Below are 26,141 nucleotides of genomic sequence, written 5' to 3'. Positions count from 1 at the left end.
ATGAAAGACATTGGAATGAAATTGTTAATATAAAAAAGGGGAAAAACTTGTAATTTAGAATTTTTATGCCCAGTGAGAATATATGTCAAATATGAATACAAAATAAAGATATTTTCAGACAATAAAAGCAGAGAATGTTCATCACTAACATACCTTCACTGCGAGAAATGTTGATGAAAGTTCTTTTTTTTTAACTTTTATTTTAGGTTCAGGGGATACACATGCAGGTTTGTTACATGGGTAAATTGCTTGTCACTGGGTTTGGTGTAAAAATGATTTTGTCACCCAGGTAGTGAGCATAGTACCTGATAGCTTTTGTTTGTTTGTTTGTGATGGAGTCTTGCCCAGGTAACTTCTGTATTTTTAGAAGAGACAGGGTTTTGCCATGTTGCCTAGGCTGGTCTCAAACTCTTGATCTCAAGCAATCCTCCTGCCTGAGCCTCCCAAAATGCTGGTATTACAGGTGTGAGCAACCATGCCCAGCTTATTTCTCCTTCTTATATGAAGCTTAGTTTTGCAAGATATCGAATTCTTCATTGAAATTTCTTCTCTTTAAGGATGCTAAAAATAGGCCCCTAATCTTGCCTGGTTTGTAAGGTTTCTGCTGAGAAGTCTGCTGTTAGTCTGATGAGGTTCCCTTCGTAAGTGACCTCAGGTTTTTCTCCAGCTGCCCTTAAGATTTTTTTCTTTCACGTTGACCTTGGAGAATCTTATGACTATGTGTCTTGGGGATAGTCATCTTGTAGTTATCTCACGGGGGTTATTTGCATTTCTTGAATTTGCATGTCTGCCTCTCTAGGGAGATTGGAGAAATTTTCATGGACTATCCTCATATATGTTTTCCAAGTTACTTATTCTTTCTCCTCTTTCAGGAATGCCAATAAGTTGTAAGGTTGATATCTTTACATAATTCCACATTTTTTAGAGATTTTTATTTTTAAATTTTTTTCTTTAGTTTTGTCTGTGTTGTTTCAAAGGACTGATCTTTGAGCTCTGAGATTCCTCAACTTGATCTATTCTGTTGTTAATACTTCTGAATGTATTACAAAATTCCTATAATGAATTTGTCAATTGCAGAAGTTCCATTTGGTTCTTTCTTAAAATGGCTATGTTATCTCTGTACTCTTGGATTGCTTTAATGGCTTCCTTGGACTGGGTTTCAACTTTCTCCGGAATGTCTTTGAGCTTCCTTACCTTCCAGATAATGAATTCTATGTCTGTCATTTCAGCCATTTCAATCTGATGAGAGCTAGTATGATTGTTTGGAGGTAAGAAGACATTCTGACTTTTTGAACTGCCAGCGTTTGTGCTGATTCTTTCTCATCGAAGGACAGCTGGTGTTCCTTTCTTTTTGAAGTTACTATCATTTGGTTTTGACTTTTTGTTTTATTCTTCATTGTTTTCCTTGATATTTTGACTGTGATGTATGTTGACTATGGTTGACTTTTTTCTGGGTGTTTTCAGAGGGCCAAGACTCTATGCCAGGTCTTTATTTTTTACTATGTTCCTGCATTGGGTTTCACTGGTAATGTGTGCTGAAACAGTATTTGTTTGGTGGTGTAATTCAGGGGCAATCCAGTGGTCGGTGCTTAATAGTAAAGGCCAGCAGATAGGCTCTTAGCCACACTTAGCTTAAGATTAGGTCACCAGGAGACCTGCAGCTCCCCTGGGGCCCACTGGTCCTGTGTGCATGGCAGAGTCAGCGTGGGTTGTGAAGTGTATCTGCAGGCGGTCTGCTGATTCAGGATCAAGGCCAGAGGATCCTGGGCATGGCAGTGTTGCTGTGGGTGTGCAGCTGGTCTAGCACCTGCGACCTAGGGTTTCTTGCCAAGCAGATGACTGTGGGGACCACTCAGCTCAGGCTCCCCTGACCAGGTTTCTTTCCAGCGTCTGCCCCATAGCTGGCCCAACCAGCTAGTTTTGTCTCAAGCCTTCTGCACCCAGATCACTGGTCTGTCAGTTTTACCCAGACACAAGGCTCCCTCAGGAAGATGTTGTGGCTGACAAACAGGTTACACCTTTCCCTCACCAGTCTTGTAGAGAGAAGCACACCGAGTTCCTGTACCAGCCCAGAAACCCATGCCTTACTTTTCTCAGTGTTCTGAGAGTGGGAGCTTCTCCCCTACTCAGACTCTGGCCACAGATCTCAGCCCAATATTCCAACTTGTGTGTTCAAACATTTGGGAGTTGGGACCGTACCCATGGCTTTGTTCTCTGGCCCCTCATGGTCCAGCACTAGCTTTGCAAGGGGGGACAAAGTGCTCCCAGGCCACTGGCAAAGTACTCAGGTGTAGCAGTAGAGACTGTGCTGTGTGCACACGAGAGTGGCCAGGGAGGAGCCTCGGGATCAGTCGGAGGATAGTGGTGTGCACAGATCAGACACACCCAGGTCCCATGAGGAAGATAGCTCTGCTCTCTCCCTGCCCAGCAGTCAGCAAGGGCTAGAGCCACTCCGAGCAAGTTGAAGAGCCTGCCTTAGTGGATGGGCACCTATGGTTGCGTTTTGATGCAACTGTCCCACTCACAAAATCTGGGCTCCACACAGGCTTGAGCTCTGCATCTGCCTACTCCCCATGCATCTCCCCCTGTCAATTCAAATGTTTATGTGGGTGATGGGATCTCTTAAAGCTAGGATCCCAGAGGTCCATGGTGGGAGTGTGTCACCTGGCAGTTCCTTCACTCTCTCCTTCCTTATTTAGGACCAGGAGCTGGTCCTGGCACTCAGCAACTCTATAGGGTGCCAAGCTTCCTTCCTCTTCCACCTCTGGATCTGAGTCACCTCTCTATTAACTTTCAGTTTTTTCTCTCAAAAAATCTGTTAAAAACGGGATAGTTTATTCAATGTTTTGGTTTCTCTCGGTAGGAGAGGCATTTCTCCCAGCCTTGTCTGGTTGGCTGTCTTGTCCCCCAATTTGGACATTTTAACAATATTCATTCTTCTAATTCATGAATGTGAAATATTTTTACATTTATTTGTGTTTCCAATTTCTTCAATGTTTTATAAGTTTCTGTGAACAGATCTTTTATATCCTTGGTTAAATTATTTCTAAGAATTTTGGTACTGATTGTAAATAAATTGTTTCTCTTGATTTCTTTTTCAGATAGTTTGTTTTATTGTGCTGAAATGCTGCTGATTTTTGTACATTGATTTTGTAACCTGCAACCTTACTGAATTTGTTTATTAGTTCTAACAGGTTTAATTTGGTGGGGTCTTTAGTATTTTCTTTATACAAGATCATGTGTTCTGAAGCAGAGACCATTAACTTCTTTCTTTCTCATTTGGATGACCTTTCTTTCTTTCTTTTGTCTAATTGCTCTGGCTAGGACTTTCAGAACTATGTTGAAAATAAGTGGTAAGAATGAGCATTCTTGTATTATTCTTGATCTTGGAGGAAAAGCTTTCAACTTTTTACCATTGAGTATGATGTCTGTGATCTTGTCATATAAAGCCTTTATTGTGTTGAGGTACATTCTATATTTATTTGTTGAGAAGTTTTATCATGAAAAGATGTTGAATTTTATTAAATGACTTTTTTGCATCTATTGAAATAATCATATGGTTTTTGTCCTTCATTCTGTTAATGTGATGCATTATAGTTATTGACTTGCATATGTTGAACCATCCTTGCATACCAAGGACAAGTCCCACTTGATCATAATTAATAATCTATTTAATGTGCAGCTGAATTCAGTATGCTGGTATTTTCTTGAGTATTTTTGCATTTATATTTATCAAGGATATTGGCCAGTAATTTTTTTTCCTTGTAGTATCCTTATCTGGCTTTGGTATCATGGTAATGCTAGCTTTATAAAATTCCCTCCTCTTCAATTTTCTGTAAGAGTTTAAGAAGGATTGATATTAGTTCTTTTTTAAGGGTCTGGGAGAATCCAGCCATGAAGACATGTGATCTTAGGCCTTTCTTTGATGGTAAACCTTTTATTACTGATTAAACCTCCTTAATTGTTATCAATCTGTTCAAATTTTCTGTTTCTTTTTGATTCTGTCTTGATGGTTGTATGTTTCTAAGAGTTCATTGTTTTCTTCTAGGTTATCCAATTTGTTGGTGTACAATTGTTTATTGTAGCCTCTTAAGATCTTTGTATTTCCATGGTACTGGTTGTAATGTGTCCATTTCATTTCCGATTTTATTTGAGTCTTCTCTCTTTTATCTTAGTCTGGCTAAAGGTTTGTCAATTTTACCTATCTTTTTAGAAACTTAATACTTAATTTGTTGATCTTTTCTATTGTTCTTCTAGTGTTTATTTCATTTATTTCTGTTCCGATCTTTGTTATTTCCTTCCTTCTAACTTTGGGCTTAGTTTGTTCTTTTTTTAGTTCCTTGATGTGTAAAGTAGGTTTGTTATTGAGATTTCTTTTTTTTGATGAAGGAATTTGTTGATATAAACTGTCTCCTTAAAACCGCTTTTGCTATACCCCATAAGTTTTGGTATGTCGGGTCTCTATTTTCATGTGTCAGTGGATACTTTTAAATTTTCTTTGTAGTTTATTCTATGATGCATTAGTTGTTCAGGAGAATGTTGTTTAATTTCTACATATATGTAATTTTCACAATATTTCTACAATCATTAGTTTCTAGTTTCATACCAATGTGGTCAGAAAAAAATACTTGATATGATTTCAGTCTTCTTATTTGTTGAGACTTGTTTTGTGGCCTAACATATGACTTATGCTGGATAATGATTCATGCGCAGTTCAGAAAAATGTGTATTCTGCTGTATTTGGGTCCACTGTTCTATGTCTGGTTAGGTCCATTTGGTCTAAAGTCTAAAGTGTAGTTTAACTCCATTGTTCTCTTTCTGATTTTCTGCCTGGATGATCTGTTCATTGTTGAACATGGCATATTGATGTCCCCTACTACTATTGTATTCCCATCTATTTCTCCCTTCAGATCTATTGATATTTGCTTTCTGTATTTAAGTGTTCTGATGTTGTATGCATAAATATTTTCAATTGGCATGTGTTCTTGATAAATTGACACCTTGTCATTATATAATAACCTTCTTTGTATCTTTATATAATTTGTAGCTTAATGTCTATTTTATCTGATTTAAGTATACCTACCCATGCTCTCTTTTGATGTCCATTTGCATGGAATATTTTTCCATCTCCTCACTTTAAACCTATGTGTGACTTTCAAGGTGAAGTGAGTCTTTTGTAGGAGAATATAGTTGGGTCTTTAAAAAAAATTCATTTAGCCACTCTATGTGATTTTATTGGAGAATTTAATCCATTTACATTTAATGTAATTATTGATAGATAAGGACTACTACTGCATTGTTAATTGTTTTCTAGTTGTTTTGTAGATCATGTGTTCCTTTCTTGCTATTTTGTTACCTTCCTTTGTAGTTTGATGATATCAATAGTGGCATAATTTAAAATGTTGGGTTTTTTTGTTTTTTGGGTTTTTTTTTTTTTTGAAACATGGTTTCACTGTTGTCACCCAGGCTAGAGCACAATGGTGCGATCTCAGCTCACTGCAACCTCCGCCTCCCAGGTTCAAGCAATTCTCCTGCCCCAGCCTCCTGAATAGCTGGGACTACAGGCACCTGCCATCGTGCCCAGCTAATTTTTGTATTTTTTAGTAGAGACAGGGTTTCACCATGTTGGCCAGACTGGTCTCGAACTCCTGACCTCAGGTGATCCACCTGCCTCAGCCTTCCAAAGTGCTGGGATTTCAGGCATGAGCCACCACGCCTGGCCTAAAGCCTTTTTTTAAAACATCTTTTCTGTATTTAATATAAATTTTGCTTGTGGTTACTATGAGGCTTATATAAAATACACTTATAACAGGTTATTTTAAACTGATAGCAACTTAATTCTGACCACATTAAAGACTCTATTATCTTATTTCACCCCCAGTTTTTGTTTCTGATATCACAATTTGCATCTGTTTATATTGTATATTCCTTAACAAATTATTGTAACTGTAATTATTTTTACTAGTTTTAGTTTTTAGCCCTCATACTAAGTGTATGTGATTTGCATACCACCATTTCAGTATTAGAATATTTTGAATTTGGCTATGTACTTACTCTTATCAATGAGTTTTATACTTTCATATGTTTTCATGTTAATAATTAGCATCCTGTTCTTTCAGCTTACCATTTCTTGTAAGGCAGGTCTAGTGGTGATGAACTGCCTCTGCTTTTTTTAATCTGAGAAAATCCTTATTCTCCTTCATTTCTGAAGTATAGCTTTGCCAGGCAATGTATTCTTGATTGGTAGTTTTTTTTTTTTTTTCTTTCAGCACTTTGAACAACAACAAAAAAAATGCTACTTTTTCTTGGTGTGCAAGGTTTCTGCTGAGAAATCTAGTAATAACCTTATTTAAATCCCCTTATATTTGAAATTTGATATGCTTCTTTCTTCTTGCTGGTTTTAGGAAACTTTGTCTTTGATTTCTCTTCCCCCTTTGATTTTTGACAGTTTGATTATGTCAGTGTAGTTTGATTGAATCTGAGTGGAGACCTTGGACCTTATTGTACCTGAATATTTATATCTTTCCCCAGATTTGGAAAGTTTTCTGCTATTATTTTTTTTAATAATTTTTCTTCTCCTTTGTGTATCTTATAATTTGAGTATTTGCTCTTTTGATGTTGTCCCACAAATTCCATAAGCTTTCTTCATTCCTTTTCATTTTTCCCCCTGTCTATTTTTAATTAAACTATAAGTTCACAGATCCTTTCTTCTGTTTGAATAACTCTGCTGTTGATACTCTTTATTGCATTTTCCATTTCATTCATTGTACTCTTCAGCTCAAATATTTCTTCTTTTTATGACTTCAATGTCTCTGTTGAATTTCTAATTTTATTTGATTATTGTTTTCCTGATTTTTTATTGCATTGTTTGTATTTTCTTGAAGTCATTCAGTTTCTTTGCCATGCCGTTCATATATCTCCATTTCTTTGTGGTCAGCTACAGTAAATTATTGTAATCTTTTGGTGGTGATATGTCTCCTTGATTTTTTATGTTTCTTGTTTCCTTATGTGATATTTGAGCATTTAATGAAATAGTCACCCCTTGCAGATTTTATAGGCTGGATTTGCTTTAGGAAGTCCTTCCTTTGTGGGTGTGAGGTTACTTGCTGGGTGAGGTGCTATGATTCTGACAACAGTGATGGTGCAACAATGTCAGCTAAGTTCAGTGTTGATGGTAATTGCAAGTGCCCTCAGCAGTCAATACTGTGTATACCTGCGGTGGCAACAAGGGCTGTTTGAGTCTTCAGTGATAATGGCTGCTCCTGATGTCTTTCTCTCCCACCAGGAAATTGTCACTGAGGGGTTCTCTCACGGCACTGGTCTAGCTCATTGTAGCAGTGACATCATTGTGTAATAAGTGGTGCTTGTGGAGTAACTTCACAGCTGAGACTTGAAGCATGGACACACATGGAAGGGATAAGGCTCTGGATTCCAGAGCAGTAATAGCACTGATGCCTGGGGTGCTGGCATTCTGACTGATGCATTGGTAATGATATGTGAGGTGCAAGTGTTTGTAATGAAGCCAGGAAACTGAGGATAGGAGCACAGAATATGTAGAGTTACAATGGCTCCAGGGTCTGTAATGATAGCCACAGTTTCATTGCTGATATTGGTGATTTGAGAATTGTTCAATATCATTGATTTCTAAAGAACCAGCTTTTTGTTTTACATTTTTCTTGTTTTCTTGTTCTTCTTGTTTTATTTGTTTCTGCTCTTATCTTTATTATTTTATTTCTTCTGCTTGCTTTGGGTTATTTTGCTCTTTTTTTCTAGTTTTGAGATAGGATATTAGATTATTGGAATTTTTTTTATTATAAGTGTTTAGTGATATACATTTTCTTCTAATTACCTCTTTAGCTGTAGCCCACATACTTTGGTAGATTCTATTTTATTTTTTATTAGGTTCAAATATATTTTTACTTTCTTTGAGACCTCCCATTTGTCCCATGGATTATGTAGAAGTGTGTTTTATGATTTCCCAAGAGTTTGGAGAATTCCTGTTTATAGTGTTGTTCAGTTTTTCTGTATTCTTGCTGTGTACTACTTCTGTCAACTGTTGAGAGTTGGATGTTAAAATCCTAAATATAATTGAGAATGTTTTCTATTTCTACTTTCAATTCTGGACATTTTTGTTTTATAATTTTTGTTTTGAGATGGAGTCTCACTTTGTCACTCAGGTTGTAGTGCAGTGGCCCAATCTCAGCTCACTACAACCTCTGCCCCCTGGGTTCAAGCAATTTTCCTGCTTCCATCTCTCTAGTAGCTGGGACTACAGGCACGTGCTACCACACCTGGCTAATTTTTTGTATTTTTAGTAGAGATGGGGTTTTACCATGTTGGCCAGGCTGGTCTCGAACTCCTGACCTCAGGTGATCCACCTGCCTCAGCCTCCCAAAGGGCTGGGATTATAAGCATGAGCCACCGTGCCCGGTCTCAATTCTGGACATTTTTCTTCTGTGTTTTTCGCGGCTATAATTTCTGGTAATACTCATTTATGATTATTATGTCTTCCTGATGGATTAACTTTTTAAACTCATTATGTGAGTCCTTCTGTGCCTCTAGTCATGTTCTTTGCTTCAAAATTTATTTATCTCATATTAGTATAGCCACTCCTGATTTTTGTATAAAGTTTGCAAGTATCTTTTTTCATCCTGTTACTTTTATTTTTTTATCCTTTTAATTTACTTATGTCCTTGTATTTGAAATGAGTTTTTGTAGATAATAAGTTTTTGTACCCTGCTTTTATTTTTCATTTATTTCAGTATCTTTCTTAAAATTGGTGAATTTTGGTCATACACATCTGAGGTAATTATTGTTTTTCAGGGCTTAAACCTGCCAATTTATTATATGTCTAGACTTAGGCTAGATTTAATTTCCATTGATTTTGAGTATATCACTTTGTATAGTTTTTTTTAGTGTTAGCTCTAGGTATTATAACGTACTTACCATCATCTACTGACAGACATTTCAGCACTTCAAGTGAACTGTAGAAACTTTTCTACAATTATGTCTCTTACGTCTCCACCTTTAAAGTACATTTATTTTAAATATTTCCTGTACACACATTGAACACCTCATTACTTGGTGTTATAATTTGTGCTTCAACCATCAAATATTATGTAAGAAACACATAGGAAGTACAGTATATTGTAGTAACTTTATTTTTCCCTATAGTGATCTTCTGTCTGAAGATGTAGACACCTTTGTCCTTATTATTACCTGTCTTATTAGAGAACTTTATTTACCCATTCCTTAATGATAGATTTGTTGGCAACAAATTCTTCATTTTACTTTTTATAAGAATGTCTTTATTTTTCCTTCATTCCTGAAAGATTCTGTCACCAGATATAGAATTTACAGTTAAGTTTTCCTTTTTTTTTAACTTTTATTTTAAGTTCAGTGGTACAAGTGCAGGCTTGCTACATAGGTAAACTTGTGTCACGGGGGTTTGTTGTACAGAATGTTTCATCACCCATGTAGTAAGCCTAGTACCCATGAGTTATTTTTTCTGATTCTCTCCCTCTTCCCACCTTCCACCCTCCAAAAGGCCCCAGTGTGTGTTGTTTTCCACTATGTGTCCAAGTTTTCTCATCGCTTAGCTGCCACTTATAAATGAGAACATGCAGTATTTGGTTTTCTGTTCCTGTGTTGGCTTGGTAGGAATAATGGCCTCCAGCTCCACCCATGTCCCTGCAAAGGACATGATCTTGTTCTTTTTAATGGCTGCATAACTTTCCATGGTGTGTATGTAATACATTTTCTTTATCCAGTCTATGATTGATGAGCATTTAGATTGATTCCATGTCTTTGCTATTGTGAATAATGCTGCAATGAACATATGCATGCATGTATCTTTACAATAGAATGATTTATAATCCTTTGGTTATATACCCAGTGATAGGATTGCTGAGTCAAATGGTATTTCTGTATTTAGGTCTTTGAGGAATCACCACACTGTCTTCCACAATGGTTGAACTAATTTACACTCCCACCAACTAATAATAACCATTCTGACTGGTATTAGGTGATATCTCATTGTGGTTTTGATTTGCATTTCTCTAATGATCAGTGATGTTGAGGTTTTTTCATATGATTGTTGGTCACGTATATGTCTTCTTTTGAAAAGTGTCTGTTCATGTATTTTGCCCACTTTTTCATGGGGTTTGTTTTTTCTTGTATATTAGTTTAAGTTCCTTATAGATGCTAAATATTAGACCTTTGTTGGATGCATAGTTTGCAAAAGTTTACTCCCATCTATAGGTTGTCAGTTTACTCTGTTGATAGTTTCCTTTGTTGTGCAGAAGCTTTTTACTTTAGCTTAATTAGTTTAATTTAGCTTTTCAGTTTAATTAGATCCCATTTGTCCATTTTTGCTTTTGTTGCAATTGCTTTTGGTGTTTTCATCATGAATTCTTTGCCCATGCCTATGTACTGAATGCTATTGCCTAAGTTGTCTTCCAGTGTTTTTATATTTTTGGGTTTTACATTTAAGTTTTAATCCATCTTGAGTTAATATTTGTATATGGTGTAAGAAAGGGATCCAGTTTCAATATACTGCATATAGCTGGCCAGTTATCCCAGCACCATTTATTGAATAAGGAATATTTTCTCCATTGCTTCTTTTTTGTCACCTTCATTGAAGATTCGATAGTTGTAGGTGTGTGGTCTTATTTCTGGGTTCTGTATTCTGTTCCATTGGTCTATATATCTGTTTCTGTACCATTACCATACTGTTTTGGTTACTGTAGCCCTATAGTATAGTTTGAAGTTGGGTAGTATAGTGCCTCCAGTTTTGTTCTTTCTGCTTAGGATTGCCTTGGCTATTCGGGCTCTTTTTTGGTTCCATATGAATTTTAAAAAGTTTTTTTTCTAGTTCTATGAAGAATGTCAATGGTAGTTTAATAGGAATAGCACTGAATCTGTAAATTGCTTTTGGCAGTCTGGCCATTTTCATTACATTGATTCTAGGAAGAATCAATCCATTCTAGGAAGAATTCATGAGCATGGAATGTTTTTCCATTGGTCTTTGTCGTCTCTGATTTTTTTGAGCAGTGGTTTGTAGTGCTCCCTGTAGAGATCTTTCACCTCCCTAGTTAGGTGTATTCTTAGGTATTTTATTCTTTTTGTGGCAATTGTGAATGAGAATTCCTGATTTGGCTCTTGGCTTGACTGTTGGTATATAGGAATGCTAGTGATTTTCACTCATTGATTTTGTATCCTGAGACTTTGCTGAAGTTGTTTATCAGCTTAAGAAGCTTTTGAGCTGAGACTATGGGGTTTTCTAGACATAGGTTCATGTGATCTGCAAACAGGGATAGTTTGACTTCCTGTCTTCTCATCTGGATGAGTTTTATTTCTTTCTTTTGCCTGATTGCCCTGGCCAGAACTTCCAATACTGTGTTGAATAAAAGTGGTGAAGGAGAGCATCCTTTTCTTGTGCTGGTTTTCAAGGGGAATGCTTCAGCTTTTGTCCATTCAGTATGATGTTGGCTGTGGGTTTGTCATATCTCTAATAACTTGATAAATGTTGTGCAACAATAGTTTTGGTCTATATGGTTTCAGAGGCAAAATCCACTGTCATGTAAATTGGCATTCCCTTATAAGTAATGTGTTGTTTCCCTCTGCTTGCTTTAAAACTTTTGTCTTTGTCTTTAGTTCCAGTAGTTTATTAGGCTGTGTCTTGGCATACATTTCTTTGAATTTTCCTATTTGGATTTGCTCATCTTCTTGAATCTGTAGGTTTATGTCTTTTGCTACATTTGGGACTACTTCAGCTGACATTCTTTTCAAATGCTTTTTATGCCCAACCTTCTCTACCCCCTCCCCCTGGACTGGGATAATTTCAATATAAGCACTTTTGATATTGTTACATGGGGCAACAGACACAGAAGGATGCTTCTTTTCTGTTCTGCATTGGAATATTTGTAGCACCTGTCCTGCATATATGCAAGACAATAAGGAAACCCAGAGAACTGAGACCATGGAGTTCCTTAAGTCTTGAGGACTATAAGTAGTCCACTGTATTCTTTCCACCTTTCAAAGTATTCCTGTGCTTGTTTATTGTATTATGTTCAGGATTTTTGAGAGGTAAAAGAGAGGACTTAGGAAAAATACCCTATTTCATCTTAGTGGATCTGGAAGTCGATTTTATTTGCTTTGTTGTTGTTTTTCTTTTTCCTCTCACACTCTTAGTGGACATCTTCAATTTGAGAACTCATTTTTTTTTTATTTCTGTAAATTTTTATTCCTTGTTTCTTTAGTATTTCTTCCACTCCATTCTATCATTTTCTCCTCTTTACTCTCCTATTTGATTTAGAAAGTTCTTGATCTGTTCCTCATACTTCTTAACATTTTTTCATACTTTCTATCCTATTTCCTCCTTTTTATCTGCATTTTGCCATCCAGCTTTCCGTAACTAATAAGTTACTCTCTAGCTGGCTTTATTACAAAATTAACATACATATTAAAGTTTATACTTTAACAGCTATGTTTTTAATCACTAATATCTCAATATTGGTCCTTTTCATGAGCACCTGGTTTATTTCATGGATGTACTAGCCTCTTATTCTTTTGAATATATTAATTACGTGCTTAATTAATGAGGGAGAGAGTGGCAGCTATTGTTCTCTTATATTTTGCACTGTTTTTAGTAAGAGGAAGTTAGAGATAAAGGCTGCTTAGTGATGTTACTTGGGACCTGTTCTGGGCATGTCAGCCATCCAAGCTGCACCACTGCTTCTTTTTGGAGACAGATGCTACTTTCCCTTTCTCTGTTGCAGTGTCTCATGGAGAGGGCTTTATATGCTCATTTCAAACTGCGGCATACTACTGCAGTATTCCAGTTCATTTCCTTGTTGGCTGTCCCACAGCATCTCCTCCTCCAAACATGTGTAATCTCTGTGGATAGAGCACCTTCTCTACTTCCTACAGTTGTACTCTGTCATAATCCTCCTAGGCTTCAGAATATCTTTTCAATCTGATCTCATCAATATCATGTTTTCAAAAACATTCTCTGCTTCAATGAGATTCCTATCATATGTGTTTAAGCAGGGCTTTATGTTAATTTACTTGTTTTTATGTTTTTTTCTGTTTGTTTTTTATAAAAAGAGACAGGTTCTCGCTATGTTGGCCAGGTGGATCTTGAACTCTTGGCCTCAAGCAACCCTCCTGCCTTGGCCAACAAAAGTGCTAGGATTACAGGCATAAGCCACTATGCCCAGCCTGTTTTTATAGTTTCATTGTCATTTCTAGAATACTTGAGTGAAAGATAAGACTTCAGTGCATGTACAGTCCACTATTACCCGCCACCTTTTCTAGATTTTTATTAAAGAAAGTGTTTACTTTTTATATTAATGTTACACCCAGAAATCTTACCAAATTACTTTATTCTAAAATCTTCTCATTTATCTTTTGGATCTTCAACTGCTTTATTATTTACATTTAACTCTTAATCAATCTAAAATTAATTTTGGTAAAAGGAGGAAGGAATTAAAGTGCTGAAACTGAAAGTGGATGACTATTATAATCTTCTCTTACAGGATTAATAATACATGGAATAAAGAATCACCTAAGTTTTCCAGTTTCTTCCAATTTATTGTTACTTTAATGATGAAGTTTCTTTTATTAATTTTATTCTGACAGAAATAAACCTCATTCAATTTTTTAAAAATCTGAAAAGACAGGCAAGCTAAAAGAAATTGAATAACTTCCCCCAACGTATTGTTTACACCCTAGTATAGAGTATTATAGATGCGTGTGTGTATGTGTGCGTGCACACATAGATAATAATTATACACTCATGTTTTTATTCTTTCAACAAGTATTTATTGAGTACTTGCTTCTACCTATTCTGGTCAAGGAGCTAGAGATAAAGTAGTCATAAAAACAGAAATAGTTGATGAAGCTTAACACACAAGAAAATAAAACCTCAGATCTGTTACCTCAAGAAATATGCACAGAATAGACTCTAGATATCTACTTTTTGGTTTTAATTTGCTTTCAAAATTGAAATGATACTCTTTCTAAAGTTACTAAGTTACATTTCTTCACTTAATAATATATCGCAACCTTTCACATAAAGGTGCCCTGAAATAATTGCTAGCCCCTCATATTTAACTGAAGACACTAAAGAAAATGAAAATGAAGAAAGAAAACAACACTTTCATAACTTTAAGAAAAGACCATATTTCTTTTTTTAACTTTTAAGTTCAGGGGTACATGTACAGGTTGGTTACATAGCTAAACTTGTGTCATGGGGGTTTGTTCAGATTATCTCATCACCCAGGTATTAAGCCTAGTACCCATTGTTTATTTTTCCTGATCCTCTATGCAAGTGTATGTTCATTGCAGCACTATTCCCAATAGCAAAGACAGAATCAACCTAAACGCCCATCAATGATAGATTGGAGAAAGGGCTATATTTCTAAATCACATTTGATCTATAACACATAATCTATTAGCAAGTACAACAGGCTGTAATGTAAAACATGAAAAATGTTGTCTTTTATAAATTAGAGGTTTTTTTCCTCTTATATAACAGAAAATCAAGGAATGCTATAATAGCTTCACAATGATATCAAGTATGAGGCAATTTCTAGTCTTCTTTTAATACATTCCTAGACTGTGCTTTTGCTCACTGTTTGCAAGATGGCTGCATTGACTCCAACATTATGACCATGCTTCATGCAGAAGAAAGCAGAAAGGCAAAGGCTAACGGATAATGCCTCTTAACTACTTTTTTCCTCTCTTTTAAGGTTCTTACCAGATGCCCCACCAAAAATATTATGCTTAATATCATTGACCATAACTGCATCACATTTCACTACTGTAGATTTGCAAGGTTTGGAAAAGTGGTTTACAGGGACATATTGCTTCACCCAAACTGTCATTCTGACACAATACAATGTAATAAGGAGCAAATAAATGGAAATGCCAAGAACCCAATCATGTCTCAGTAAATCTCAAATTGTACACTGAGTTGTCCAAGAAACATGGTACATCCTGCAGGGCCAAATTAATTATCTCTTTCTTGGAACATCATGCTCTGATTATGCTAATACCTGCACTTGGATTCCAAGCTTTGTGTGGCATCACACTGGGAGTCAAGAGAGAAACTGCAAGTTCTTACCACATCCTAAACTGAAAACAACAGTTTAGAAATGTGGCAAAAAGAAGAGCTTGTTATCAGGTGATCAATGACATTAGGGCTGATTTAAGTTAGCTGCAGAATTTTGGCAGGTGATATCAATCTGGAGCCTCTGAAATACATAGGAACTTCTCAAAAAATCTGCCATACTAAGACAATATATGGCTGTTAGTGTTGGTGAGAAAGTTTTCAGAGTTAAAATATTTTCGTGCAAGCTGCCTAACGCCCCAAACACTGCTTTTGTCCCAGTTACCTACCCAACACATTTTATTTTTGATTTAGAAAATAATTAAGATAGATTGGTGAACTCCAAAATTTAACAATCAGAAAGTGACTTATTCACTATAGTGATATCAGCAAGATGGTGGAATAGGGAGTCTCAGCTCTCATTCCCTCACACAAACAGAGATCTGACAATGATATTAAGTAACAAAATATCTTTATGAGAAGTCCAGAATCTCCTTAAGGATTTTCAGAATACCAGCAAAATGGCCGACCAGGAGCTGCTAGCTAACGAAAGTAGAGCACAGGAGAATAGCAAAGAAGCAGCAGAAATCCCGTAGACCATAGCAACACAGAAGGGCCACAAACAAAAGGGAAGGAAACACCTTGCCTCCACCACACCCTTTCCCCAGTTGGGATCAGCTCTGAGCTGTGATGGAAAAGTTAAGCAAGAGGACCCCAGCAACCTTCATCACTGTTACAAACACTTCTGCAGTCCTCAAAGGCTCTGACTCCAGTAGAGGGAAGTCCCTAGACTCCATATGCTGAGCTACCCCCAGAGAAGGAGCCCACACTGCGCTCCACCCGACCCACTCCTGGTTTGTGCTGCTACCTCCTTGTGCCATCTTGAAACTAGAACCACTGCTGGAGTGCTTCCTACTCTGGGAGTGAGTAGCATTTGCATCCCTCCATCCCTGAGGTTCAGTCGCCACTGTACCATGGCCACCTGGTAGTGTGCCATCCTCGAGCAGAGCTGCTGCTATGACCTACCCCCTAGGGCCAAGCTATCAGTTAGCCACTTATCCCCCACATCCAAGTCTCTGGTGCACCCTCACCTTAGGGCCAACTCCTTGAGCTCTGGGTCCCTGGGGGTAAGGCACCACTTCACTCCAAGAATACTACCCAGCAAAGCTGCCTTCAGAAATGAAAGAGAAATAAAGTCTTTCATTAGACAAGCAAAAGCTGAAGGAATTCATTACCACCAGATCTGTCTTACAATAAGTGCTTAAGAGAGTTCTTTAACTGGAAACAAAAGGACAATAATTACTATCATAAATACATACGAAAGTATAAAACTCATTGGTAGAGGTAAATACATAGTCAAATCTAGAACACTCCAATACTGCAGTGGTGGTGGGTAAATCATACGTGACACTAGTATGAAGATTAAAAGTAAAAATGGTCAAAAATAATGTCAAGGGACAAAATTTCAATACATTTTCAGATCTAAATTGGCTTTATTGCAATTCTAGCATCAAATAACACTTCATTTCATAAAATAGAATAAGTGTGCTGATGAACTGAGCAGAAAGGGTTGGCTTTACAGGGAGAGAAGAGCTGAAGAAAGCAGAAGCAAAGTCCAGGTGCAGTGGCTGAAACCTGTAATCCCAGCACTTTGGGAGGCCGAGGCAGGCAAAACAGCCTGGCCAACATAACAAACCCCGTCTCTATGAAAAATACAAAAATTGGCGGGGTATGATGGCGCACGTCTGTAATCCCATCTACTCAGGAGGCTGAGGCAGAAGAATCGCTTGAACCCGGGAGGTGGAGGTTGCAGTGAGCCAGGATCGTGGCCATTGCACTCCAGACTGGGCAACAAGAGCAAGACTCAGTCTCAAAAAATCAAAACAAAACAAAACAAAACCAAAAACAGAAGAAAAGAACAGAGTTGCTTCTAAGTTATGTATTAGTTGCCTCAAAGCTATGTTTCTTGTAGGATGTGGACAGGGAGATAGAACAATAGAAGAATAACTGATTAATTAACATCAGGTTACTTCAGACTACCTTTTGTTGTGTAACAAATAAAGCAGAGGGAACTTCATTATCGTGCCGATTGTAGATTTAAATTGGCCTGTTTGGGAAATTGGCTGTTACATCTTTCTTCTGGAAGATCAAATAACAGAGTAGTTTGGGTTTGGTGACATGAAACTTTAGCATGGGTGACTCCATTTTGATTTTTAGTCTGATCTCTTGGGGCCTAGTACAAAAACTTAGTCCAAAACAATAGCCTCTTATAATTTTTATTTAACAATTGCCCCCTTTTGGTCATGCTCACCTAAGTGAGAGTGTGACCAAAATCTAGGACATCCACATTACTCTGTTACCATTATTTTGGGTTTCCAGCCTCAGCATGCCATTTGTAGATTATAGTGTCCATAGGTTATGGTGTTCTAGGAAAATCCAGGTTCTTGTCACACGACCAGGAAAGATTATGATCACAGACACTTTGAAGGGTGACGGGGAACAGAATTTATTGGGTGAAAAGGAAAAAGGGAAAACATCTCAGCAAAGTGAGATGGAATCCAGCTAACAGGCTCTGCACCTCACCTATTGAATCCCAGGTTACCACGCAGGAACAGGTGAGGTCAGGCTCCTCCCCCTTGCAAATGGTGTGAACTTCCGAGGCTCCACCCCGCCCTCCCAGTTCACCTACCGGTTAGAGATTCTCCTTTCTCCCTTACCTGTCTCCTGCATCCATCAGTGGCCTCCTTATTATGCATTTCTTTGAGATTTGGTTGTTCCAGCTAGAGAGAGATCTTTTGAGATTTGACAGATGGCTGTATGAAAAATTTAAAACTTTAAGAGGATAAAATGCACCGGGGTACTAATATTATGACTATTAAGAGGATAACACTGGGCTGGGCACCGTGGCTCACGCCTGTAATCCCAGCACTTTGGGAGGCTGAGGTGGGCGAATCATGAGGTCAGGAGATCAAAATCGTCCTGGCCAACATGGTGAAACCCTGTCTCTACTAAAAATACAAAAATTAGCTGGGCGTGGTGGCGAGCACCTGTAGTCCCAGCTACTCGGGAGTACAGGAGTAGCTGAGGCAGGAGAATCGCTTGAACCCGGGAGGTGGAGGTTGCAGTGAACCAAGATCACGCCACTGCACTCCAGCCTGGGCAACAGGGTGAGACTCCATCTCAAAAATAGTAATAATAATAATAATAAATATAAATAAAAGATCATAACACCAAGAGTTTGGAGTATGCTTCTTAGCCAGGGTCCCGATGACCTACACCAACCAACATCAAATACACAAACTAGGAGTCTACCCATTTTAACCAAGGTGTCTTCTCTACAAAACCTGGTGTATTTATCTATGTGCAACAAGAAATGTCATCAACTGCAGATTCCTCCCTATTGAATTAATAAGTAATCTAACATCCCATGATTGGATTAAATGAAATCAGGGAGTGCAGGTTACCCACAGAAGCTACTGATTGTAAAATTTTAACTACACTATTATCCTGCCAAGTGAAAGAGCTAGGCATAAGTAAGAAAAAATGAAGATAGGTAAGAACTTTATTATGGTAGACAGCTTTGTTCCAATGGTCTTGGGAAAAGCTGTCCACACCATGAAGTTGGCAACTTCAAATCCTGGTTTGCAGTTTGAATGTCTCTGGTTGTAGCATCAGCATTCTGATGAATTATCTGTGACCCATGCATCAGGCATGAGAGGTGTTACTTGAAATTTATATCGAATTGTCCAGCTTTAAGTCTATAGGGTTTCAGGTACTGAGCAGTTCTTATTCTTTGTTGCAGAATTGTAGCCAAGTATTATAGAAAACTGGAAGAAACCAGAATCCAGTCAGTCTACAGGTAAATAATCAAAACTCAAAATAATGAACAGGGCTATAATCTAATAATAGGTGTAATATAGTTTTCTTTTGAAATGTAATTTTTCTTTTTACAGTCTTCTCCATTTCTACCAAAAATAATCACCATGGTTAGACGAATTTGTTTGCAAAGTAAAGTTAGTCTCAAACTTGGCCTGATTATTAACATGATGAAGCAAGAATAACTACATAGGCTTCTTTTAAAGTTGTTCTGCTGGAAATTTTGACAAGGAATCTCAGATTAGACTTTTAAAAACCTCTCAATGCTAGGAAGCCAAACCAAGTCAGTCATTGAATTTTACCGGCTATATCTAATATCTTGAGGTTCCTGGGTCTACCCGGAAGTGAAAACTTACTCATTCACTCTAAGGTTGGGAACCTTGAAGCCAAGAAGTCTATGCATATTTGTAAATATGACATTCCAGTCGAAGCCTTGGAAATATAATTTGTGTTTTCAGTTGTATCCTATTACAAAGAGAACTGAGTCTTATTGAACTTATGCAAATAGCCATAAGGCCATAAGAATAAGAATACTCACAAATGGTTTCCAAATTCTGGAGGGATTATACGTGAAGGAAAATCAAATGTCTCGATTTTTGTTTACAAAAGTATGTTTCACCAAATTGCTGTAAACTATAAAGAGCTTAAAAGAAAAAACTTTCCTTAAATCTGAAAAATAAAACATTAAAGAACCAGCAACATTTTAAATAAGAAGGCTTAAAAACCCATAATTCTTCCTTATCAATTCATCCATTCTCATGTAATTAATTCTTTCTCTGTTTATCTTGGTTAGCAGTTCACAAACCTATCAGTTTCTTCATTAGAGTTCTGGAAGTTCACCCCAAAAGCTCTTTATATGGCTGAACTATCAACCAAGTGTGAAGGTAAAATAAAGACCTGTTTAAGTCATGTAAGGCCTCAAACCCTGTGTCCTATGATCACAGCTATATATTCATATAAAACCCTATATAAGCATAAATAAAACTTTTTAATTGTTGAAAAGATAAAAAAAAAAAAAAAAAAAAAAAAAAAAAAAGAGTTCTGGAAGTTCAGTCCAAGATATGAACTCAAAGCTATTAGAAACTTGTACTTGTCAGAGTTATTTTTATTCTTCCCAGATATCTTTCTGAAGACATAGCAGTTTAGGATTATAATTGCTTGCAATGAGCTCTCAGAAAAAGTATTAGAGAGAAACAATTAACTGTGAATAACAAGACTTAAAATGGCCATGGTTAAAGATCTGATGAAAAGTATGCAATTGGCAAGGAATTTTGATCATTTCTGCACACACAACAATTTAAAATTACCAAAATTGTGACTGATAGCATTTATACCAGGACATATCAGATTTCTAGGACCCTATATAATTTTGTTTTGTTTTTTTTTTTGAGACGGAGTCTCGCTCTGTCGCCCAGGCTGGAGTGCAGTGGCGCGATCTCGGCTCACTGCAAGCTCCGCCTCCTGGGTTTACGCCATTCTCCTGCCTCAGCCTCCTGAGTAGCTGGGACTACAGGCGCCCGCCACCGCGCCCGGCTAATTTTTTGTATTTTTAGTAGAGACGGGGTTTCACCGTGGTCTCGATCTCCTGACCTTGTGATCCGCCCGCCTCGGCCTCCCAAAGTGCTGGGATTACAGGCGTGAGCCACCGCGCCCGGCCGACCCTATATAATTTTGGAACATACATTAATAACATTCATATACACATAATTCAAAGAAGGTTAAGCATCATATCTTATTTTGACAATGCTTCTCATATAATTTAATACATAAGATAAGCCTAATTAGTCCAATATCTCTCCCTTTCAGATCATTTGAGAAGTTCCATGGATCTCTGGAACATCCCGAAGTTAGTGTGAGGTCAAAAATACTTCATTTTTATTTTTGAGAAGTTTTTCAATTATTAAGGGTTTAAAACATTTTATCTAAATAGGATCATAAGCCGGTGGCAGTGGCTCACACCTGTAATCCCAGCATTTTGAGATGCCAAGGCAGGTGGATCACTTAAGGTCAGGAGTTCGAGACCAGCCTGGCCAACGTGGCGAAACCCTGTCTCTACTAAAAATACAAAAATTAGCTGGGTATGGGGGTGCACACCTGCAATCCCAGCTACTTGGGAGGCTGAGGCAGGAGGATCACTTGACTCCAGGAGGTGGAGGTTGCTATGGACCAAGATATGTCACTGCACTCCATCCTGGGCAACAGAGCGAGACTCTGTCTCAAAAATAAATAAGTAAGTAAAATAATAAATAAATAGGATCATAGGTCAATCTGAAATAAAACCAAGTGACAAAAGATTTCAAAGGCACAAAGTGTTATAGGTAGTCAGGCATGAGCAGGGCAGGAGAGAACTCCCCTACCACAACCAGGAGTGTCAGGTGACCATCAGGTGATGGTTCAGCAGTTGTCACGCTGCCTTCCTAAAAATGACAATTTGGCAGCCAGCACCAGGAAGAGACAATTACCTTATGGTCTACAGCTGTCCCACTGAGGTGTTAATTGATCGAAGGCACCAGGGAGAGGCAATTTCTCAAACAGATGAAAACACTTGAGATTGGTAATAGGCTTCCAATAAAATCTCAGGAATTGGGCAAGTGAGCTCGGGCATGCACATTGAAAGACTAAGTGGCGGATTATGACCTCCCGGGGACATTCCACCGGAAAAGGGAAGAAAGCCTTAGATGAGCAAGCCTACAACTTCCTAAACGTACTGCACATGCCCACTTCCCAATAGTAAGGAGGGCACTGCACATGTGGGTGGCTCACCCTTGGGGAAGAATGAGGGGAAAGGGGTGCAAGAAGCTAGAAGTGGGTGTGGGCCAGCATATAAAGTCCTAGGATCAAGGTTAAATGCCATTCTAGTCCTTCAGGTCGCCTGCTTGGGTCTCTTCCAAGTGTACTTTCCTTTCTTTACTGCTCAAAAGCTTTGTTTGTTTGTTTGTTTGTTTGTTTGAGACAGTCTCGCTCTGTCACCCAGGCTGGAGTGCAGTGGCGCCATCTCGGCTCACCGTAAGCTCCAACTCCCGGGTTGGCGCCATTCTCCTGCCTCAGCCTCCCGAGTAGCTGGGAGTTCAGGCGCCCGCCACCACGCCCGGCTAATTCTTTGTATTTTTAGTACAGACGGGGTTTCACCATGTTAACCAGGATGGTCTCGATCTCCTGACATCGTGATCCGCCCACCTTGGCCTCACAAAGTGCTGGGATTACAGGCGTGAGCCACTGCGCCCAGCCTGCTCTAAAGTTTTTTAGGAAGCTTTCACTCCTGCTCTGAAACTTGACTTGCTCTCTTTTTCTGCCTTCCGCCCCTCAGTTGAATTCTTTCTTCTGAGGAGGCAAGAACTGAGGTTGCCGTAGACCCGTACGGATTCGTCACATACAACGTGGATACTTTCTACCCCTAACAAAAGCACCGGCAATTACCTTGTTGAAACATGGAACCTCTATTTCCTAGGCCAGTTACCAAAAAGGTAAAGAAATATGCTCACAATTTTCTATTAAGAATAGATCAGGCCAGGCGCGGTGGCTCACGCCTGTAATTCCAGTGCTTTGGGAGGCCTAGGCAGGTAGATCACAAAGGTCAAGAGATCGAGACCATCCTGGCCAACATAGTGAAACCCCGTCTCTACTAAAAATACAAAAATTAGCCGGGCACGGTGGCCCATGCCTGTAGTCCCAGCTACTTGGAGGCTGAGGCAGGAGAATCGCTTGAATCCAGGAGATGGAGGTTGCAGTGAGCCAAGACGGCGCCACTGCGCTCTAGCTTGGCAACAGAGCCAGACTCCGTCTCAAAAAAAAAAAAAAAATCAGTGCTTTGATAAGACCCTATTACTCCAACATGGGGACCCAAACTCCAGCCTTGCATCAGTATAGTTTTGATATTAATGCTCTATTTTTAGAAAAACTTATAAACAGTTCCCTTCTAATTTTAGCCAACTTGCTCACATGTAAAATTTCTTTCACAAGATTTGTCTTTTATAAACCTTCTACATCCTGTTTAAACCTTCAGTTTTGTCCTACACTTTCTTCTTTTTATACTGGCATTTTATCTTAGGACAAACATTTACTTTTCTTTCTCCTTACCATTTTGACTAAAGCTCTCTCTTATGCAAAAGAAAAAATTCCTCTTTCCTTTTAACTTTCTTTACCCAAAATACACCTTCATAACTTTTTTTTTTTTTTACATCTTTCTTACTTCCTGGTTTCTTCCTGCCTCATTTCTATTTCCTTCCTAAATCCATATTTTAAAATGACCTTAAATACCTTTAAATTAGATAAAATTGCTCTTGTTAATGCAAAATGTATCCTCGTGTCTTCTTACAATTTTTCTCACCAAAAACACATCTTACTTTTCTCGTACACTTTGCATATAGAATTTTTTCTTTTTCTGATAGTTTTGATTACATATATTAATTAGAATTTTAAAATTCTCAATAACCTTAATTTTGTGAATAGCGAGGAAGTAAGTTATTTGAGCTATTTGTGACATACCAACATTTTATGACTATATATTTCACAATTTTTAGACATTGTGAAAAAAGTTATTCTTGAAAAAACAAGTTTTTTGTTCCTCAGACAAGTTTTTTTTTAATTTATTAGCAGAGATACAAATATATTTAGTTTGTCTACATCATACAAAAACAAAATGCCAAAGTATACAAACTTTAAGTTTATGCATAATAATTAATGTTTTAGTATTTTAACTTATTTAGCAATGACCAAGACATTTAATTGGTATATATTACCTAATTCCACTTTAAGATTTCAAGTTACCAAAAACATTTTTGAAACTATGAGGAGTTTATTTGTAAACATTTATGCCTAATTTACTTATTTTTGAGAATCATGTTTGAACTGTTTATAAAACTTCTGTAAGACATTGAACAAAACTCTCCATCATCTCAAGTTATTTCTCTGCTAACCATTTCTACAGCATGCAAATGATAGACAAGAACTCTAAAGTTAAATACATGAGTATTTTTGCTGATCAGAAGACACGGCTGCTTTTCAAATACATTGACTCTTGAACAGCATGGGTTTGAACTGCACAGATCCACTTATAAGAGGATTTTCTTCTCCCTCTGCCACCCTGACACAGGAAGACTAACCCCTCCTTTTTCTCCTCCTCAGCCTAGTAAATGTGAAGACAATGAGGATAAAGACCTTTATGATGATCCACTTCTATTTAGTGAATGGTAAATATATATTTTCTCTTCCTTATAATTTTCTTAATAACATTTTATTTTGTCTAGCTTACTTCATTGTGAGAATATTGTATATAATACATTTAAGATACAAAATATGTGTTAATTGACTGTGGCTTCCAGTCAATAATAGGCTGTCAACTTAAATAACAGAGAGAGACTCTCTAAAATATATATATATATATATATATAGGAATAAAGCATTACAATGGAAATACACATGCCACAGTAAACTATGTGCATATTCAGGGAAGTCAAGGATGACAAGGGCTTTTAAATGAAAAAATGAGGAGGATGACATAATTATTTTGAAATAATTATCCTTGATTACAAAGATCAATAATAAGGGTGATGCCAGTCTGAGGTTCGACAGGTAGTTGCTAGGCAGATGTCCTTTTAGAAGTATTTTTTTACATAAGGTTGCAGTGGTCTTTGTGTAAAGTTGTGGCTTTTGCAGTCTGTGATCATTTTTGTTATCAGGCACACAAACATAAGAACCCTCCCTTCATGACCTTCCCTGGCTCTATTTTTCCAGATTTTCTTAACCCATTTTGATTTTGACAACTTTCACAAGGCTATTAGTAGTTAAGTTTTTGGGAAACTGTCGCAGGTGAGTGACAACTATCTGGGCCAGTGGCACAGGGGTAAAATAATTTACTACAACAGGTTTAGGTAAAGAAAAGCAGATTTATTAGAGAAAGTATGAAAACATGTTGCAAAGAAGCAATGGACAGAATCAGCAAGAGATGAGCTGACTGCAAGGAAACAAAAGCTTACTGGAGATTTCAGAGAATGGTTCTTGGGCTGCAGAGTGCTGGGAGCAGTACTCATTACCCCAAAGTTGCAGTGAGCTAACTTGCAAGTGTCCGGTGATAGCTGGGCTCAGGAAGATTATGAGTTATTTACACAGGAGGGTTATGTGTCCTGGACCATGAATGTCATCAACATATTAATGACATTCTTTACAGAAATAGAAAAAACAATCCTTGTTTTTTCTTTTTTTTTTTTTTTTTGAGACGGAGTCTCGCTCTGTCGCCCAGGCTGGAGTGCAGTGGCGCGATCTCAGCTCACTGCAAGCTCTGCCTCCAGGGTTCACGCCATCCTCCTGCCTCAGCCTTCCGAGTAGCTGGGACTACAGGCGCCCGCCACTGCACCCGGCCAGTTTTTTGTATTTTTAGTAGAGAGGGGGTTTCACTGTGGTCTTGATCTCATGACCTTGTGATCCGCCCGCCTTGGCCTCCCAAAGTGCTGGAATTACAGGTGTGAGCCACCGCGCCTGGCCAATCCTTGTTTTTTCTATTAAAAACAAGGATTGTTTTTCCTACTGAACTGCAAAAGACCTTTAATAACCAAAGCAATCTAGAGCAAAAACAAATCTAAAGGTATCACACTACCTGACTTTAAAATATACTACAAAGATCTAGTGACCAAAATAGGATGATATTGGCATAAAATCAGACACATAGACTAATGGAACAGAATAGAAAACCCAGAAACAAATCTGCACATCTATAGCCAACTGATTTTCAAAAAAAGTTTCCAAGGACACACATTGGGAAAAGGAGAGTCTCTTCAATAAATTGTACTAGGGAACTGGATAGCCACATGCACAAAAATGAAACTAGACCCTTATCTTTCACCATATTCAAAAATCAACTAAAAATGATTGAAAGACTTGAATGTAAGACTTGAAACTATGAAACTAGTAGAAGAAAACATTGGTGAAATACTTCATGACATTAAACTGGGGCAAAGATTTTTTGTGACTTTTTTTATTTTTAAAAATAAATTATGTTCACAGGAGGATGGGTGTGAAGGAAAGATTTTTTTGGCTATGACTCTACAAGCATAGGCAACAAAAGCAAAAATAGACAAATGGGATTAAATCAAGCTAAAAGCTCTACAGCAAAGGAAACATTCAGAGTGAACAGACACCTATAGAATGGGAGAAATAT

General features: G+C 37.7%; 2 protein-coding genes across 6 annotated transcripts in view; both read left to right on the top strand.

Moving 5' to 3' along the window:
* Nucleotides 1-26,141, top strand: part of LOC126964308 (cytochrome c oxidase subunit 4 isoform 2, mitochondrial) — a 393,425-nt gene that overhangs the window by 392 nt on the left and 366,892 nt on the right. The gene's annotated exons all lie outside the window — the stretch shown is intronic.
* Nucleotides 1-26,141, top strand: part of REM1 (RRAD and GEM like GTPase 1) — a 753,594-nt gene that overhangs the window by 491,387 nt on the left and 236,066 nt on the right. The window lies entirely within an intron of this gene.

This window comes from Macaca thibetana, chromosome 10, assembly GCF_024542745.1.
Source record: "Macaca thibetana thibetana isolate TM-01 chromosome 10, ASM2454274v1, whole genome shotgun sequence".
In the NCBI taxonomy this organism is placed as follows: Eukaryota; Metazoa; Chordata; class Mammalia; order Primates; family Cercopithecidae; genus Macaca; species Macaca thibetana.
Note: the sequence above shows the minus strand (reverse complement) of the source record. Positions and strands in the feature narration are given on the sequence as shown.